A 15397-nucleotide genomic window follows, 5' to 3' on the forward strand; every position below is an offset into this window, starting at 1 on the left:
GACTACCTGGCACAACATGGTGGGTCCGTGGGCAAAATGCAGCTGTTATAACGGACGTCACATCCCTTCTCTGCCCAAATAGGTCACAATGTTTTTGTTTTTTTTAAAGTGAAAACAGCAGCATAGGTCCGGGGAGACCATTTGTAAACAGCTACCCCCCTCAAATCCCTGCTTTCTGAATGCATGGTAAATTGCAATTTCTTTCCTGCTTTGGAAGAGACAAGAGTTCAACCTCAGTGTTTGCTATTGGAACATATTTTATGAGACTCATAACCTGCCGTGTCTACTACTCAATGGAATATTTCAGAGGCGATTTGACACGTTGCTCACAGTCCTGCAAGTCATAACCACATGGTAACCAAGAGAAATGTCAGGGATGTTTTCATGTACATATCACTGGAGTCTGCACACTACAAGAATGCTCCCGTTTGCTAGAGGCGATAACACTTTCTCGTCTTGTTCTTTTAAACTTCTTTAGAACATCATTCATGGTCTTCACAATCATTAGGAGCGAAATCCAAACAGCCGAATAAAAAATTGAGCTTGGAAAATAAAACCCTTAAAATGAACGCACAACCGTTTTATCACTCAATAAGCAAACCGTATGAATGGCGAACGTGAAGATGCCGTAAGCGGGTGGAAAAAGTGCAAGTTTCCCCTTTTCACTTCCTCATCAGTCGGGACATCTGTTCGCTAATGGCACAGGTGATGTAAACCAGGACATATGTGTGCAAATCAAAAGAAATGCAAAGCAATAGAAAAAAAAGTCTAATAAAATATGCCCATTTTTACAATCGCATACACATACAGTACTTCAGAGACACAGGAAAAGCCATCTAACATCTACATGTGACACTAATCATTAATGCTAACCTGTATGGGCAAGGGCTTGTTTTGGTTAGAACAGGCCAATTTAACCCTTTCGGGGTCCAACGTCTACTCCGGCTCAATAGCCCTAGCGCTAGTAGCGGATCCGATGCTTGAGCCACTTTCAAATAAGAATTAACATCGTTCAACATTCAATGAAGACCATTTTTGAATAAAAATAAAAATGACAATTACTTTAAACCAGACTGACAATTACAAAAAAAAAAAAAAAAAATTGGGCTGCAAAGGGTTAAGCCAAGTTGGTCACTGCACAGGGCCATATTGAGAACGGTTCTCCCACACACACACTAGTGACTTAACTCAGTAAAATGTAGCAACTACAGCAGACATTTGCAGCTGCAGTTAGACTATTAAACTATATTTATATATATTAAAAAAAAAAAAACGAGCACACCCAACAATATACATAATGCAATTTGCTTTGCCGTCGGCAAATACGCAAGAACACTCCCCACTCATGGAGAGCTTAATGTCAGCTCTCATTCGCCCCGGGCTAAGATTGCAGAAGTGATTTAAAGACCGTATAACACACCCAGTGATCACTTTCTCTGCATACAGAGGCGTTTTACAACAAGATCTTTCAAAACTTGAGGTTAAGTTCCACTTTAAGGTTTGGAACAGAAATGGCGCCTTTCCTTGCCACCCGATTCGACCTACATCAAGACACATGACTTGCAGCAAGTAGGCATCACTGAGGAACGGTACATCAAGGCTCTGTTCAACATGGCAGCCCCTTGCTGCACTTTCCTGCGACCAAATGCAAAGTTAAATAAAAATTATAGGGATCCTTCATCCCTAAGGTGAGGACCATACAATGGGACAGATGCACTAAGCTTCAAAAGTGACAAAATGGAGAGTGATAAACAGCCAGCCAATCAGCTTCTACCAGACTGTTAGAAAAATGTCAGCCAGGAGCTGATTGGCTGGCTGTTTATCATTCTCTAGTTTATCACTTTTGAGGCTGAGAGAATCTGGCCCAATGTCTGCAAAGGTGTACGTAGGCAGTCCAAATGATGACCACCCAGTAATGGGAGTGCGTCCTTGATCCGAGTAGCATTGCGGGTATAATTTGGGGAGAGGACATTGTTCCCAACAAGCAGAAATGAGCAGGTATGGGTCATTCGGTCAACATGGATTGGGTCAACCACTGATTGTCGAAATGTATTTTTTTTGTCCCGAACGTAGACATAGTATACCGCTATATTATTCTCCGACCACTCCGCAGTGGATGGTAGGGCAGGAAATACCACCTGTCGGTATATGTCGGCTCAAACAAAACGTGAACATTCATGTCGACCTTTTGACGGTTAACCGTGCCATTGTCGACCTTCCAATCCTGTCGACCTATATCAGGCGTCAACCTAAATAGTGTCAACCCAGTGACCATATCCTGAAAGGAGCGGGGTTGGCCAAGGTTCTCCTGAGCTCTCGCACAGGAATGTGGTGAGGGAAAAAACAGTGAGCTCCAGAGAGGCTGGGGGATTTCCAGCGTCCTGCAGCTCTGGTCAGGCCCAGCACGTGGGTGGGGGAGATTGCAAAGCATAGGAAACCGTAAACTAGATAAAATAAGGAATTTGGTACTCACCGATAATTCCCTTTCTCCAAGGCAGCAGGGGACACTGCAGTCATCACCTGTGGGATAGTGTTGGTGCTCTGAGGAGTCGGCACTTTAAGAAACTTTAGAAATGGCTGGCTCCTCCCCCCACTATCCCCAACAGACCCCAGTCTTAGTAAAACTGTGTCCGAAATAGGGAGAGACCAAAGCAAGAACCCAGAAGGAGGAGGAACTACGACATACGAAGAAGAAACCATAAGGTCAAACAACCAGAGACACACCTGTCATACTGTAAATATATACATAAATTAAAGCTTTACCACAAATGGCAACATAACCAAACGGTCATCAAGTCATACCTCTGACCTGATCCAAACATTTTCCATCTATATGAGATGTCTGAAACAAAAACCCTGACAACCTGATAGGAAGCCAAGCGCTGGGTGGGCGTGCAGTGTCCCCTGCTGCCTTGGAGAAAGGGAATTATCGGTGAGTACCAAATTCCTTATTTCTCCCTCGGCCAGCAGGGGACACTGCAGTCATCACCTGTGGGAATAGTACCAAAGCACTACTCCCGGGCGGGACAGCGCTGCGATTCCTGCAACACTGCCCTGCCAAAGGCCGCCTCTGGCCCGGCAAAGGTGTCAAACCTATAAAACCGGGCAAACGTATTTGAGCTTGACCAAGCGGCTGCCCTGCACACCTGTGAAAGAGAAGCCCCCCTTGCCAGAGCCCACGAAGTGCTGACTGATCTGGTCGAATGAGCCGTAATTCTGGAAGGAGCATCCCTTTTTGCATGGACATAAGCTTCCCTTATCGTTAGGCAAATCCAACGAGCCAATGTTCTCTTAGTCGCAGGCCACCCCCTTCGTTCAGGACAATAGAGAACAAACAAACTGTCTGACTTCCTTATGGCTGCTGTCTTGGAAAGGTACACACGTAATGCTCGAACCGCATCCAATGAAGCCGAGCCCTCGGCAAAAACCGGAATAACAATAGGCTGGTTCAGATGGAATGCTGACACCACCTTAGGAAGAAAAGCTCGTCCTGTCCTCAACTCCGCTCTGTCTTCGTGGAAAACCAGAAACGGAGGTCGACAAGACAAGGCCCCGAGTTCCGACACTCGGCGAGCCGAGGCTAATGCTACCAGCATAACCGTTTTCCAGGTAACGTACTTTAGACTTACCGAATCCAAAGGTTCAAAGAAATCAGACTGCAAGTACTTCAAAACCAAGGCCAAATCCCAAGGCTCTGTAGGTGACCTGAAGGGAGGCTGAAGCCTCAACACTCCCTTCAAGAACGTCTGTATCTCTGGCAAAATTGCCAACCTACGGTGAAAGAAAACCGATAATGCAGAAAGCTGCACCTTTAATGAGGCTAGACGCAACCCTTTATCCAGGCCTTCCTGGAGAAACTCCAACAACCTAGAGAGGCTAAAGACTGCTTTAGGAACCTCGCGTCTTTCACACCAGGCGACATAACTCTTCCAGATTCTGTGATAATGAGCCGAAGTCACTCCCTTCCTGGCCTGGAGCATCGTAGGTATAACCCTTGCCGGAATGCCTCTTCGCTTTAGCAACTCGGCCTCAACAGCCACGCCGTCAAATGAAGAGGACGTAAGTTTTGGAAGGCGAATGGCCCTTGCTGAAGAAGGTCCTGTCTCAGCGGTAGACGCCAAGGTGTGTCCACCAGTAGATGCTTTAGGTCCGAATACCAAGACCTCCTTGGCCAATCCGGAGCTATCAAGATTACAGTCGCGGCTCCCCTCTTCACCTTCTTTAGAACCCTTGGGATCAACGGAAAGGGAGGAAATATATATCCCAGCTTGAAGTCCCACGGAATCGATAGAGCGTCTACTGCCACCGCAGCAGGATCCCTTGATCTGGCACAGTAGACCGGAAGTTGATGGTTCAACCTGGAGGCCATCAGATCTATCTCGGGGATCCCCCACCGGAGTGTCAGCTGGTGAAAAACTTCCGAGTGGAGGGCCCACTCCCCCGGATGGAAATCTTGGCGACTGAGATAGTCCGCCTGCCAATTCTCCACCCCTGGAATGAATACCGCAGAGAAGCTTACCGCATGAGCCTCCGCCCATTCCAGAATGGGCCGGACCTCCCGCATGGCTGCTCTGCTCTTGGTGCCTCCTTGTCGATTTATATATGCGACCGCCGTCGCATTGTCCGACTGGATCCTGATTTGCCGACCCTGGAGGAGGCTGTGCGCCTGCAGCAGCGTTAATCTGATGGCCCTCAATTCCAAGATGTTTATTGGGAGTTTCGACTCCTGGAGAGACCACCTCCCCTGAAATCGACGGTCCAGAGTTACCGCTCCCCAGCCCCTGAGGCTGGCATCTGTCGTAACTATGGTCCATGTGCAAGGACTGAAGCTGCGCCCCTGGAGAAGGTGCGGAGTGTGCAACCACCATAACAGGGACGAGCGAGCCCTCTGAGACAGAGTGACTCTCTTGTGTATCTGCAGATGGGAACCCGACCATTGCGACAACAGACTCTCCTGAAACGTCCGAGAGTGGAACCGACCGTAAGGGACTGCCTCGAATGAGGCCACCATTAGTCCCAACAAGCGAGTACACAGATGGGCCGAGACCCTGCGCTGATGTAACACCTGCCGGACCCTTGCCTGCAGAGTTGCGATTTTGTCCAACGGAAGGAAAACCCTTTCCTCTACCGTGTCGAATATGAGACCGAGAAATTGTAGTCTCTGCGCTGGATTTAGCTGGGATTTCTTGAAATTCACAATCCATCCATTCTGGACTAAAAACCTGCAAGTCTGCAAGGCGTCCGCCACGAGCTTCTCCTGAGTGGGAGACTTGAGAAGTAGATCGTCTAGGTACGGGATGATAGTTATCCCCCTTAGACGGAGAGCTGTGATCATACTCGCCATAACCTTCGTAAATACCCTTGGGGCAGACGAAAGGCCGAACGGGAGCCCCCTGAACTGAAAATGGCGACCCTGCATCGCGAACCTCAGAAACCTCTGATGAGGTTCCCAAATCGGAACGTGCAGATACGCGTCCTTTATATCCAAGGAAAGGAGAAATTCTCCCTTTTCCAAGGACGCAATCACTGACCGAATAGATTCCATCTTGAATCTGTGGTAGCGAACAAACTCGTTCAGCGGCTTTAAATTTAGGATCGGCCTGACAGAGCCGTCTGGCTTTGGAACCACAAAAATGCTTGAGTAGTATCCTTTGCCCTGCTGGTGGGCCGGCACTGGGACAATAACTCCAGACTCGAGCAGAGTCTGTATGGCGCCACACAGGGCCAATCTTGAATCGGCGGAAGAGGGAAGACCTATAGGGAAAAATTTTTCTGGAGGTTGAGAGGAGAACTCCAGCCTGTAGCCCTGCAAGACTATCTGGAGAACCCATGCATCTGTACAGTGTGTCCTCCATTCCTCCGCAAACAACAACAGTCTGGCGCCCACCCTGGGATCCCCCAGGTGAGCTGGAAGACCGTCATGCCACTGTCTTCTCAGCGGACTTGGTGTTGAGAGAAGGAGCGGCAGAGGTCTGGGCTGTTCTGGCCCCTCTACCTCTGCGACCTCTGAAAGAGGAGAAACCACCTCTTCCACGACCCCTGTAACTTGCGTTGCCCCGAAAGGAACGAAAAGTAGAACCTACGAACGGCCTCTTCGGAGCAGGCGCTGAGGAAGGCAGAAAAGTAGACTTCCCCCCCGTGGCCTGAGAAATGAGCCTGTCCAATTCAGGACCAAACAACACATCTCCTGTGAAGGGAAGGGCCTCAACTGCTTTTTTGATTTCTGGCTCAGCCTGCCAGGAGCGCAGCCACACCGTACGCCTCGCCAGAACGGCCGATGCAGAGGCCTTTGCTGCTAAGGTAGAGACATCAGAAGCTGCCTCACCCATATACGTAGAAGCGTCCTTGATACACTCTGCCAAGGATAACAATTCCTCCTTGGGAGAATTCTGCTCAATGCCCTTGATCAAGTCATCAGCCCAGGACTCCATGGCCCTCGCCACCCATGACGAGGCGAGAGCAGGTCTCAAAATAACACCCACAGTAGAGTAAATGTTCTTCAGGGACCCATCTAAACGTCTATCCGGCGCCTCTTTAAGAGACACCGCTCCCGGAATGGGAAGAGTGGTCTTTTTAGATAGACGCGATAAAGACACGTCCGGTGTGGGGGGAATCTCCCACTTAGCCCTGGACTCTGCTGAAAATGGGTATAACGCATTAAACCTCCTAGACATTTGAAATTTCCTGTCTGGATTCTTCCAGACCTTAACCAAGGGACCCTCTAGTTCCTCGGAGTCCGGGAAATTAAGAGGCTGCTTTTGCACCCGGCCAAAAATCGACACCTGAGAAGGCACCGAATTATCAGCTATATTAAGGGTAGACCTAATCTCCCTTATCAGTCCCTCGACGCCCTGGGCGTCCTGAACATCCGGCTCATCTGGATCATCTGGGTCGTCTGCTGAGGGATCCTGAGCGGGGTCAATTAGAACACTTACCTCCCCCTGAGCATAATCATCAATATCAGGGGAGAAGAAAACAGAGGAAGCCTTCCTCTTCCCAGTCGGTGAGGCTGGCCTAGCCTGAGCAGAGGCCGCCACAGACTGCTGTAGGGAAACCACCGTAGAGGAAATCTGAGTCAACTGTGACTGAAATACCTCTCTGTCCCTTTTGGATGCAGCCAGCTCAGCCGAAAGGTTGGCTAGAATGGCCTGCCAAGCATCTGGGGTTTGTGACGGGGGTTTAACAACCGGGGACTGAATAACAGCAGGCCCCTGTGAAGAAGCATAACATGCCTCACAGACAGACACCCCCTTCACATGCTGCGTATAATGCACCTTGCAGGCCTTGCAGGTGTATACCTTCTGTGCTGCCTTAGAAGAAGTAGCACGCCCTGCCATACTTCTGACCCCACACACACAGGGAATAACCAGTAACAGCCCAAACCAACACAGACAGACAGCAGAATACAACAGCAATGGAGTCTGTGTTAAAGACAGGGAGAGAGGAGCCACAACCCTCCCAATCTATTAGGATATATACAGTATATGTATCCCAGTATGTCCCCTTAAGACTCACAGTTGCCCTGTGATCGCAGGGGAGAGCGCTGACCAAACAGGTGCTGGAGAACCAGGACTGCGGGTCACCAGGAGGAGAACTGCTGGAGCCTGATGCGAACAATGGCGCTGGCAGGGAGAAGAGAAGCCAAACTCCGCCCCCTGCACGAGCGTCCTCCGCGCCGTGCTACGGCGGTAAAATCAAAAGACAGCTGATCCAAATCAGCCTGCCCTGCTCCCAGCCTTGTCAGCGCCGCCAGCACCTGATGCTGCGACCTGACCGTCCCCTCTGCTGCGGCTGAAGCGCTCCTTACAGCCGCCCCCCTCTGTATGGCGCACAGCGCCGCTTACCCACAGGCAGCTCCTGGAGTGCGGGGGAGAAGCCTCGGACCCGTAACGCTAGCCGCGTGCAGCTGCGGCGGGTCCCCAGAGCGGAGGCTCTGGCGGCTTGGGTGCCGGAGGAAACACTGCGTGCAGTGTCGACCGGACCCCTCCAGGTCCCACGTAGCAGGCAGACTCCCTGTCTGCCTGTAGTTGAAGAATTAAAAATAAAAAATAAAAAGCCAAAAATTGAGTCTCCCCAGGGAGACCCTTGCCCAGGAGACCGACTCCTCCGGGCACTTTTACTAAGACTGGGGTCTGTTGGGGATAGTGGGGGGAGGAGCCAGCCATTTCTAAAGTTTCTTAAAGTGCCGACTCCTCAGAGCACCAACACTATCCCACAGGTGATGACTGCAGTGTCCCCTGCTGGCCGAGGGAGAAACAAACCTATTCCCATGTTTACCAATGCATATGCCGCCTACTTTATCTACAAGGCTAGTACACTGCTGCAGACCATATGTTCGGGGCACAAACCTATAGATAAATGATCGTTTCAAAAAGTAGCCTGCCAGCCCGTCATTAAGTGCTATGGATAGACATCCTCTGACCTAGCCCATTGGTTATAATTAAGACATTACACTATGTTCTAGATCCATCACAGACATGCAAGGGCACCGCTGAGAGTTAAATGGAAACTCCAGAACAATGCTCATTACTGACTGCAGGGAACATGCTGGATCAGAGCCCATTGAAAATATACTCACGATGTCCGATCTTACTGGTATCCATAGAGGTGACTCATTAACAGCTACCCTTCCACATGGATGGGTTCACACATACGACGAGACCTAAGCAAATGTATATAAGCAGCAAGGGACATGTTATGGGGTATACTGACCCCTGACCTTAAAAATCAAGGACCCTACCTTGCATTAATGGGTGAACACTTTTGCGGTGTGTTTTTGGCATGTGAAACATTCTCAGAGATGAGCAACTGTAAAAGCCCATTTTAAGACCCAACACATCTGCAAAATTCTGTTCAACTGCACTGTACCGGATGCTGAGGCGGCGGCCATTTTGTTCTCCTCGGTGCTGCACCTGGCTTGTACTAGATTTGTTGCCCTCATGAAGGACTATTCTGGCCTACAATATGGATGCCACTTGTGTGTAGGTGACAGGAACACACAACAGATATATAAATAAATCACCCACACCTATGTTCACAAAAGCACATGATATGTTTAGAGAACATTAACTGTGCATCATGTTTAAAACGTCAAAATAATCTATATAACACAGCTTCAACAATTAAAAACAATTCTAGTATAAAATAAAAAACGGTACTTATGTAATATCTGGGCTCCCGTTTTTCTTATGAGACCGCGTCCCCTCGCGGGGCTCGCTGCGCTCGCCACGCTTCGGGCACGGTGGCTCGCTGCGCTCGCCACACTATATAAAATCAACTCCATGCATAGTTGGATAGTAGAGGTATGAAAAAATGGGGTGCATTTAACATGGGAGCCCAGATAATACATAAGTACCTTAAAAACAAAGCCCCATTGCCACTGGCAGACTAGGTAGCATATGGTTTATTTTGTCTTCCGTAAACACCTCTCCTCACATTAAAATATACCAAAATGCAAAAATAACGCAATATGCAAATAAACTTGTTTAACCCTATAAACACTCATCCAATTGCAAAGCGCAATGGAATATGCTGCGCTATAGAAGAAACTGTAAACCAATAAATCCAGATATGCACAGAGGCCGTTTTGATCTCAAAAACATATCTGCGTCAAACATCGGCTACCGTGCAAACGCCACTAGGTTAAGCCTGAAGCACAGCCAATAGAAGCACGAGTTTCACAACAAAACCAAGCTGATTAAAACGTCAGCACGCAATATACATATATATATATATATATATATATATATATATATATATATATATTACATTCAAACCAAATGGGCACTGCTTGTAGTATGGTAGAATGCAGCCAAATGAATGATATACACTGTATGGGCAGGTCTGTAACAGGGGGGCGAACACCCAATCCATTTAGAACAGATTTTTTTACAAGGTGATACATAGGGCTGTTTGCCACGCTCGTAAAATGCCCTTTTAACAGAAACAGCATTCTACAGAGATTTTTTTTCCCTACAAACCTGGGTTATTTCAACCACATAATATAAAATTCCACTCTGAAGCGTGACCCAAAATCACACACACCGCAGCTCCAGGACTTCTGAAATCCCATGCCCACGATGGACTCTGCGATCCTGCTGCCACGGGCCCAAGAGCTAACATTTTCATTTTGGCCCAAACGCACAAAGTTCTATTTTAAATCAAACGTCTACTTAAATGTCTAGAGGAAAGGCAGCCTAAACCTAACAACCACCTCGCACTCTCCCCCCCCCCCCCCCCCCTCCCGTAAACGTGAACACATGTTCCAAGCCCCGAACATAATCCCAAAATGTGGTCTGGGAGCGTAGCCCGAATTAAATGAAAACGTTTCGCTGCAGACCTCCTTATTGTAAACAGTTTCCCATCTCCTCAATGTCAACTTCCAGGCTCTGGTTTGTGTAAAACCCCCAAACCTGCCCCAGGGAGTTTAATTTACTATTTAAAGAGGTTTACATTATAAAAAAAAATGTCTTCCTTGTACACGTTGAGACTGTGCCAGTAACAAACAGGACCACGCAGGCCCCTGCCCACATTACAGGGCTTTTAACCCGTTGAAAAAGCAGAGTACTTAATGCAGTGTAAATACCAGCCCTTTGCTTAGGCCTAAGAGGCCCCTACGAGCATCAGTGTAACTCTCGCTGTACCTTTAAATCCTGGTCTCATCGCCACCCCATGCTCGCCTGGGTGAGGTTGCTATTAATAAGCATGGCAGCAGCAGCAGCGCTCTTGATTCTAATGAAGTCACGTCTCACCCGGCATAACCCTCCCGGCCTTACGGAAATCCCCTCCTGGGGACGGAGGGTGGGCTTGGGACAAGAACATGCATGGCTGGCACAATGTCTTAATGGGCAGGCTAAGAACGGTTAACACATGGGTATGAAATGTGCACTGAAACAGATCACAAATCAGGAAGACCGACAGTCTCAGCCGACTTGCTTGCGTCTATGGCATTACACTAGTTAACTGTCCTTTGCCTGTAAACACGGTTTCGCCCTGTTCCCCCTAGCTGCTAACCTCCAGGGTTGTACCATTGCAATGCAGACTGGAAAACACAATTCACCTCTGTCTAAACATGATCTGCTACAATATCCAGCCGGGATTAAGAGACCCACACGTCATCCACACATGTGCAAGGCAAGGAACAAAGGGGAGAGCACGTGAACGACGGTGGCCCGTTTAACGTAGGAGACAGAAATTAAGGGGTTTTCGTCCGTTTGACCCCCCAATAGCTATGGCTAATAATCCGGGGAACGCTTTTTTGGTTTTGTTCTTTAAGGAACTACAGAAACAATGCAGCAAAGCTCATAATCTAAATACAATACTTTATTACCGAAAGTGTACACTGTGGGTCAGGGTACGGTGGGGTGTAGGGGGGGTGGGGGGTGTCTATGACAATCGTAGCACTTATTCGTAAACCATGTGCTATGCATTGCCAGCCGGAGACATCAAAGGTGGATAATAGATAGGACAAGGATGCAAACACTGACAACTGCAGACAGGCCCAGTGCACACAGGGTAAGGGGTAGTAGCAGCCCTTGCCCGGGCAATACATGTATACCTGAGCAGCACGCTGTATCTCTTGCTTGCTGCCTTCCCTTGGCTGCTCCCATGCATATGACCACACAACCTTCTCAATACAAACAAATATACAGAAAAAAAAAAAAAACTACTCCCTTTCTCACTCCCACCTCCCCGCCTATTCCCCACCCACTCTGATCCCATTGGTTAGCTTCGTTCCAGCTATTTTTTTTTCGTTACCACTGTACAACTTTATTACTAATACAGTAGTACAATAAATACAAGGTCTAACCCATCTGCAGCTGCTGCGGAGGATATGCAGATTACTCAGCAAATGTTTGAATGCAATTACAGCACAGCAGCCATCCCGGGACTACCGGTGCGACAGAAGGCAAATAATCCCAGGGTATTTTAAAATAAAGGAACAATGCTCTGTGGCGTTACTGGTTAACCATTTGCAGTATGTATGCAACACAGGAGTATTGCAAAGAAAACAGGAGTGCAGCTATCACATGTGAACTAGGTATTGCAGGGTAGTACACTTCTTGGTAAATAATGGGTTAACAGAGGGGTGGGGGGGCTTCTGGCACGGCAGGGTGACAGTCCTAACAAATCCTGAGTAGTACGCATGCATACAAATAGATAAATAGTAGGAGAGAAGTAAAATACATCTATAGTCAATTAAAGTCATACTTTGCAACAGATGCCAATACTGTATAGCCCAGCTACAGAACCAGTCTCGCAGAACTTGCCATTAGCGGGTCCCAGTGGTCAGCATTACTGCCTCACTGCACAGAGGTCATGGGTTCGATCCCCACCACAGGCCTAAATGTGCAGAGTTTGTATATTCTCCCTGTGCTTGCGTGGGTTTCCTCCGGGTACTCTCGTTTTCCTCCCACAACCCACAAATATACTGATCGGTCAATTGGCTCCCAACAAAAATTAACCTTAGAATGCATGTGTGTGTACATGTGATAGGGCCGTGGTTTTCAACCTCAGGGGTAGATTTATTAGGCTCGGTGAAGTGATAAAGTGTCTGGTTTTGATCAACGGCCAATCAGCTCCTACCGGTCATTTTTCAAACCAAGCCTTTAACTTCACAGATTGGCCGGTGATAAAAACCAGACTCTGTATCACTTCCCCGAGCTTAATAAACCTACCCCTCAGTCCTCAAGTACCACACAACAATTCATGTTTTCCATATCACTCAGCAGGTGCACTCATTACTCACTGACACATTTTAAAAGCCACAGGCGGAGCTAATTATTTCACTTGCAATTCTGTGCGGAGACCTGGAAAATGTGAACTATTGGGGGTACTTGGGGACCGAGGTCGAGAACCACTGTGGTAGGGAATATAGATTGTAAGCTCCACTGGGGACTGATGTGAGCGTTCAAACATTCTGTGTAAAGCGCTGCGGAATCTGTGCTATATGAACCGGTAATAAATAAATTAGACCTGGTCTCTCAGGTTCCATGCCATAGGTGAAGACATGAACAGGACAGTAATCTTTGTATCCCGAACAGTTCGCCACGGCGCGTCTGCCTGCAAATACAACTCAGAGTTTAACTAAACTTTCTCACGGCCCCTACTGGAAATATCCCCAGGAGAGGCTAATAAAATAGCCAGCCTGTCTACAAATGTAGCATGTGAGTGGTACTATAGCGCCACACGGTGGAGAACGAAGGCTCAGACTGACGCATCAGCCAAGTGAGTGCAGCCAGCCGGCCCAAGCCCTGCATGAAAAATTTACTCGGCCTACAAAACAAATAGAGTTTTAGGAAACCAAGTCTAAGCGGTGTCAGGACCTGGCATTGCCAACGTGTTCTTTTCTGTGTAAAGCCCCAGTCTCACCCTTCTCCATTCATGTACCATTGTTTATACAGCAGTATTACAGCACTGCTTGCAAATACCAGACCAAAAATGACACTGGTACAAGCGTAAGCTCTGTGGGCAAGGGTGGAATTCTCTTACAACAAATGCCAGAATAGGGTCTTTTACAAGCTGATAAACCAACTCTCTGCCTGTTATTACCTGCTACACTGTACTGTACCCTGCAATCACAATGAAATAAAGCTGCAGAGGGGAAAAAAAAAATGGGATAAAAAGGCAAGATAATTATAAACATATTTGGCTGGATTGCAATAGCCGTGCCAGGTCCATGTGCTCCAGGACTGTGGCTCCCAGCCTATCATTCTGCCCTATAAAAGACTAAACCTCAAAATAAGAGGCACAGAGCGAGTCCTTGTTATAATTACGCAGCGTTTGGTTGGCTAATCATAGGTGTGGGGACACAAACATTATTCCTGTGGGTTCAGGAGAACTCTTTATGGGAGCAGCTGCTGAGGAGTTGGATTACAGACAGGGAAATTCAAGACATGAATGCTTCATTCCCAGGAAGTAAAGTTGTTCCAGCCCTCCCTAAGCACTGACTGGCTGGGGCTCTGAGGACTGAGCTGGATGAATGGGAAGGACACGAGCAGGAGGTGCTGGCTTCTCAGAAGTACTGGCAATGTTCACAGTTTACATGTACAAACAATAGAATAGAAAGATATCTATATAGAGATATATATATATATATATATCTATAGATACATATATATATAGAATACACACTACTATATATAAATATGCACACACACACATATATATATGTATATATATATACACACACACACTATATATATATATATATATATATATATACATATATATATATATATGTGTGATATATATATGTGTGTGTGTGTGAAGGTATGTGTTTGTGCATATACAGATATTTATATATAGTTGCATGTGTGTGTGTGTGTATTATATACTCAGATACACATACATACATACATACATACATACATACGTACATACGTACTGTATGTATGCATTGGAGTCCCTGCAGGCGTACTCCTGTACATATAGCAATGGTGAGTTTAAAATAAAAAAAATGGAATAAAATCATAGTTTAAAACAAAAACAATTGTATACAGGTTGTGCATTGTGTGTATGTACCATTAACTTGACATAATATTAAAGCACCCTCAAAATTACAAAGGGTTCTAGGTATACAATCAACCCATATACATGTATAACTTCTATCTATACATATAATGCAACTTCACACAACACAAACTACAGTCTAGGTCAGATGTGTGCCTACTGCAGCTTGTATATACAAAGTATATATACATACATTTATACATATATATATATACACACACACTCAGCTATATAGAGATGGAAGGCCACTGATTACTCAGTAGTGGGCAAGGTTCTGGAGTATTGAGGGAAAGCTGCAAGATGTTACTGACTTGAAACAATACAAAGAAATAACTTTTACAGACTGGAAAAACTCCTCAGTGCCATTATCTATATGCACCCATGGGAGAGCTCTCTGCTTGCACTCACAAGTTGCAGAACTCTCCCCTGCCTGTATGAGGACTCCCAGCACCTCTGCAGCAGCAGCAGCCAGACTAGCACAAGTTACCTGTATCCTTTACAGTCCACAGCGGTTACAGTAATGTGGAGGGGACAAAAAAAATGACAAAAATAAGTTTTCTCCTCTTGCTGCCTCCCCCAGAATGTGGGAGGATTAGATCTGTCCTATACTTTGGACTGGAGCTTCTGAGCCTCAGCGTTTGTTACACATGAAGTTTTAAAGCTTCAGGCGATACCATATTAAAAATACTAAGAGGGAGTGATTTCAAGGCAATGTGGGTATGAGAATTTCACCGAGCTGCAGAAACTCCTCTTTATGTGATGTGGAAGTTGAGATGACATCTGTCTACAAATCATAAGTACGATAGGTTACTGTGTTGGTTGGTAGTGAGACTTTTGAGAGGCGAATTCCCCCCATGTGTGGGAGGTGGATGGTACGCCCCAGTGT

The 15397-nt window shown here is 46.9% G+C and overlaps 1 protein-coding gene across 3 annotated transcripts in view; it reads right to left on the reverse strand.

The window, feature by feature from the left end:
* The window catches only part of FAM53A (family with sequence similarity 53 member A), a 52215-nt gene extending 37061 nt beyond the window's left edge, over positions 1-15154 (reverse strand). The window contains exon 1 of one of the 3 annotated variants that reach the window (XM_083149580.1): positions 14999-15154. The gene's annotated coding sequence lies outside the window, so the exon portion shown is untranslated. Of the gene's footprint in view, positions 1-10643; positions 10801-11557; positions 11661-14998 lie in introns of those variants that run through there. The other 2 variants (XM_083149666.1, XM_083149745.1) reach the window with 2 other exon arrangements.
* Positions 15155-15397: the final 243 nt, after the last annotated feature.

Source organism: Crinia signifera, chromosome 1, assembly GCF_055691185.1.
Source record: "Crinia signifera chromosome 1, ASM5569118v1, whole genome shotgun sequence".
In the NCBI taxonomy this organism is placed as follows: domain Eukaryota; kingdom Metazoa; phylum Chordata; class Amphibia; order Anura; family Myobatrachidae; genus Crinia; species Crinia signifera.